This window comes from Tasmannia lanceolata, unplaced genomic scaffold (genome assembly GCF_043159265.1).
Source record: "Tasmannia lanceolata isolate RefF3 unplaced genomic scaffold, GAP_Taslan_0.1 ptg000008l, whole genome shotgun sequence".
Taxonomy (NCBI): Eukaryota; Viridiplantae; Streptophyta; class Magnoliopsida; order Canellales; family Winteraceae; genus Tasmannia; species Tasmannia lanceolata.
The window spans coordinates 7,214,125-7,219,161 of NW_027518685.1; the positions used below are offsets into that span (position 1 = coordinate 7,214,125).

Below are 5,037 nucleotides of genomic sequence, written 5' to 3' on the forward strand. Positions count from 1 at the left end.
CTAACCTCACCTAACCTCTCCTCTCATCCTAACCATCCAAACCTCACCTAACCTCACCTAACCTCACCTAACCACCTAACCTCACCTAACCTTACCTAACCTCACCTAACCTCACCTAACCTCCTATCCCATTCTCCTATAAATACCCTCTCATCCCACCATCCAAGAAAAGAAGAAAAAGAACCCCTCTCTTAGAAAATTCATCCCTCTCCCTCATCTCTTCAAGGGTTCGGCCATCCTTGCCGGATCGGGTGATTTTATACGTTGGGTGATATATATCAAAAGCAGTCATTATCAAGCAAGGAATCATCTTCAAGGAATTACCATCAAAGAAAAATCAAACACAAAGTGGGTTTCCAAAGAGGTAGGCATTTATTTCAATTCTATGTAGGGTCTGTTTTCATGCATATCTTTTACTTTAAAAGAAAAACCATGTTAGGAAGCATGTAGGGTCTGTTTTCCCCCTGGTTAGCCTCTGGTTAGACCCTGGTTGCACCCAGGTTCGCTGCTGGTTGCACCCAGGTTCGATGCTGGTTGCACCCTGGTTCCCTACTGATTCGCACCCTGGTTCCCTGCTGGTTGCACCCTGGTTCCCTACTGGTTCGCACCCTGGTTCCCTACTGGTTCGCACCCTGCTTCCCTGCTGGTTGCACCCTGGTTCCCTACTGGTTCGCACCCTGGTTCGATATTGGTTCGCACCCTGGTTCCCTGCTGGTTCGCACTCTGGTTAGACCCTGGTTGCACCCAGGTTCGCTGCTGGTTGCACCCAGGTTCCCTGCTGGTTGCACCCTGGTTCCCCTGCTGGTTCGCACCCTGGTTCCCTGCTGGTTCGCACCCTGGTTCCCTGCTGGTTCGCACCCTGGTGCACCCTGGTCCGCACCCTGGTTTGTACCTTGCTTCCTCCTAGTTAGACCATGGCTAGTCTCGGGTTTGCTCCTAACTTAGACCCGACTCACTTGACCCTAACCATTAACCCAATCCAACCAAGTAATATCCCAACACAATCCGAGTCGCATGTCTGAATCCATTTGGCCGAATCTCATAAGCCCGCCCACTTTGAATTCCGAAAATTCAAACCCTTGATGATTCCAATATGCTCAATTCTTTGATGCAAATTCCCAATTCCAAAATCCCATTGTTATATCAATGTTTTTGAATCTCAAGTCCAATGCTCAAATACAAACCCGATTCCTGATCCAAATACCAAACCTGTTTTCCAAAATCCAAGCAACCTCCCCAGTGGAACTACGTGTGGCTTGATCCCCATCACGGGGTACGTAGGCAATTTGGCACTCCCAAGTTCAGTCGCACCTTTCTCTATCTTTCCCATTCCCTCACACTATTCATCATCTCGATTCATCTTGTGTCTCTCGGAACCATTGGATTATGGTTTCCGTCGTAAGAACCCTTAGAGCCCAATTTAGGAACAATGGTGTCGTGTCGTGTTGTGTCCTAAGTTTTAGGGAGTCCTAGAGTTAGGAGTCCAGCCTCATCACGGACGCTTGCTATGTATAGCAACCGTGCCATAGGTCAAGTTACACTAGTCATCCAGTTTTTCCCTAGGACAAGCCTAGTAAACTAGGATGTAGGCTAACCTGCATTAGTCTAAGGGACAACTTGCATTTAGATAGGATCATATAGCATCTTCGATGAAATCCTAAGATAATAAAATCCTCAACTTGAATTAAATAACTTCTCTTAAAACTGTTGAAACAGTCAATCCCGTCTAGATCGGTGTCCTAGTTGAGTTAGGCATATGTAGCTTAGCTTAGGTGCACCGAACTACGTCGACTCTGATCCCAGTGAGGCTTGGGTACGTAGGCAGCTTGGATGTCTGATGGCATACCACCCGCGAGTCGGCACCACAAACAAATTGTGGTGTTTTGTATATTAATTTTCTTGTAAATGCTTAATCAAATCACTTAGGACTTTCCATGAAATTAGAATTTTAGGAGAACTTTCACTTAGATTGAATCCAGACAAATTAATAAATCAAGATACACATTTAGGATTCACATTGAAATTAGATCATAGGATGCATGTCACTTAGTTCGCACATTAACATAGAGTTGAATGAGCCATTTAAAATAAATTTAAAAGAGTTAGCTTTTGGAATCGAAGACCGATTATCGGGCAAGAATGGTGCATGTGGTGGATAACTCCCCATACCTTCCATTCTCGTAACCAGGTAGCGAGTCTAGATTTCTGGTTAATTACGGGTCCTAGATCCCACATCTAGGTGGCGACTCTGTCAGTCTCTTTCGTGTGGAATTCGGATTGCCTTAGTGATCCCAAGTTCACAGGAAAGATTAATTCAAATCAATAATAAAATGCACACGCCAATCGCGTGGGTACGAGAGACCAAGAGAGAGAGCGCGGCGGCTCGCGCCCCACCCCTCTCGCGGGATCGGGTCCCACAGTCTGGCGACTCTGCTGGGGACCACCTAACTTCATTAAAATTTCAAAAGATAATTCATTTGAATTTAATTTAACTGGCTCATAAAAACTCTATACTTGTTAGATTAGTTTGTCTTGTTTTATTTTCTCTCATCACATTTTACTCGAACTTAATTTAACAAAACCTGAAGGCATCATAGATTGCGCGAACTTATTGCACACACTTACATCACTTGCATCTAAACCCTTGCATCTCACATTCACACACGTCCTATTTTAGGAACCCGGAGTGTTATCTAGCATGGTTGACTGGGATTTCATCACCTGGTGCCTCTGTGCTAGAGAAGCATTCCACCCTTAGCCTAGTACCTTTATGGTGCGTAAACGGATCTATTGTTCACGTACTGATACGCCGGACACTGGTACAGTATATCGAACATGGATTCGCGCTAAGGGAACTCTTGGCCTTACCCCTAGATTAACCCACACATGCATGTAGTATACGAACACATGTGCATCACATGTGTGAGCCTAGTTTAGGATATCCTACCCATTTGTGTCTAGATTAGACCGTAGTCCATCTTCCAATGGCTACGATCGGTCCTAGGTACACAAACAAAGTCATGAGTTGAGATCCTATCTCCACTCCGCTAGATTAGGATTAGGGTTGATGCCTTCAGGTAACACTGATAAAATGTGTGAAGAATAAAAACTTTCCCTTTGGGGTTAGGATATAAATCCCATCATTTCCAAAGATCTCATAGGATTAGTCATTCATGATCTATCCGTTGAAAGTAATCCTATGCAATCTCATCTTTTGATCATGTGTCTATCATTCGTCTTTTGTGGGATTCGATTGTGTCTTCATTGGCGGAAATTGTGTCTCAATCATTTGATCGTGCAATCTTGATGATCCAATCTTGCCTGTACCCTTGATCTCTTCCTCCTCTAGGGGCTACCTTTTTCAAGATTATTTTGCTAAGTCCTTCAGAGTTCACTCTCAGAATCCTTGAGCTAGGGGCATTTCCCTATGCGAATCAGTCATCATTGTCCAAAATTGAAAGTATCAGCCATGATGATGTTCAGAACGAACCAGCCTTCGCCGAGCCTTCAACGCCAAACAGTTGCAGCAGTTAAAGTTTTAGTCACTTACTATTTTATGTTGAGTCAGTCATCATGGTCAGTATAATTGTTGAGTCCGGTCTTACAGTTAAAGGTCAATGCCTAGTCCAGGCAAGTTATCTTCTGTTTCCCTTTCTTATTTAGAGTTGTGAATCCTGAGCATGTTCAGGATAGGTCGTCTGATGTAATAGCTTTTCTTTAAATAAAATTTCGTTCAGTTCCAAAAAGTTCACTTGTGTCTGTTCTTAAGTGTGCTTCTGATCTTAAAATAAGACTCCCTCTTCAAATGAGGACAAAATTGACGAAACTCCACTTGAGTCACAGCAATTACTTGAACGAGAGGAGGAGCGCCAATCCCAACCTTTCAAAGATGAAATTGAAATGATAAACACTGGCACTGAAACTTTGATTCAGTGAATGCCGATTGAAAATACATTACCCTCTAAAGAGTGTGAAGAATTGATAAAATTATTTCAAGAATAAGAAGATTGTCTAGAAAAGCTACAACCGATACTAGGGGCAAGACATAGATGGAAAGCTCAAAGAAAATGAATGAAGTGAATATCATATGTTATGCAAGGGGCATGGAGTAGAAACAACTTTCATATTTCCAATCGATGACCTTGGTTCTCAAATTCATAACATGAAGCCATCAAATTCGAGATAAGAAGTTCAAGAGCAAGCATTGAAAAGTGATCATCAGATATCAAGAGTTACAAATCCATAGATGGAGGATGTCGAAGAACAAGTTTCGCTCTATGAAAGCCGAAAGCACGCATTAGAATCTTGAAAGAAGAAAATCCATTATCTTACCTGGAAATGCCGTCAAACTCCGTGAAAAAAAAAAAAAAGAGAAAAAAAAGAAATAAATAATCAGTACCAGACAGACTCTAGTAACCTAGATCGATTCCCAATCTGAACATCGAAAGGCCTCCTTTGGCCGATTAAATCCCAAAATCAAAACCCAATGTCAAAAGAATACCGATTTGCAAACCCTTCGAGCCTAAATCAAATTTTCTTGAAAACCCATCAAACTCGGGGCATTCGCCCCGAACTACGCGAGACCTGATCCCTACACTGGGGTACGTAGGCAGCTCGGTTAAACCGAGTTCGGTCGATTCAAAAAAAAAAGAAAAAGAAAAATCAATCGTTCCAGAAAAAAAAAGAGGGACAAGTTCCAAAAGAAGAGAAGTTAATTGTTCCAGAAAGAAAAGAAAAAAGGAAAAAAATCAATTAACCTTCAAACAATTGATCTTCAAACTAGGGGCATTCGCCTTGACCTACACACGACCTGATTCCTACCTTGGGATATGTAGGCAACCTGTTCACAGGTTCGGTCGAAATCTTTGTTGAACCTTAAGCCATTCTTTGAAAAGCCCTATCATACCTATAAAGTCCTTCTGGTGTTCAGAACTAATGAGCTAGGTCCCGAGACACAATAAAAAAAAAATGATGAATAAGAAAACGAACGGAGTTTGAAGATCTGCTAGACTGAAAACCTGAAAGGGCGGTCTAGGC

At 42.5% G+C, this 5,037-nt stretch overlaps 1 long non-coding RNA gene across 1 annotated transcript; it reads left to right on the plus strand.

The window, feature by feature from the left end:
- Positions 1–4,752, plus strand: LOC143884165 (uncharacterized). The gene is made up of 2 exons (XR_013252763.1): positions 1–703; positions 749–4,752. It is a non-coding gene; the product is annotated as an uncharacterized LOC143884165 (long non-coding RNA).
- Positions 4,753–5,037: the final 285 nt, after the last annotated feature.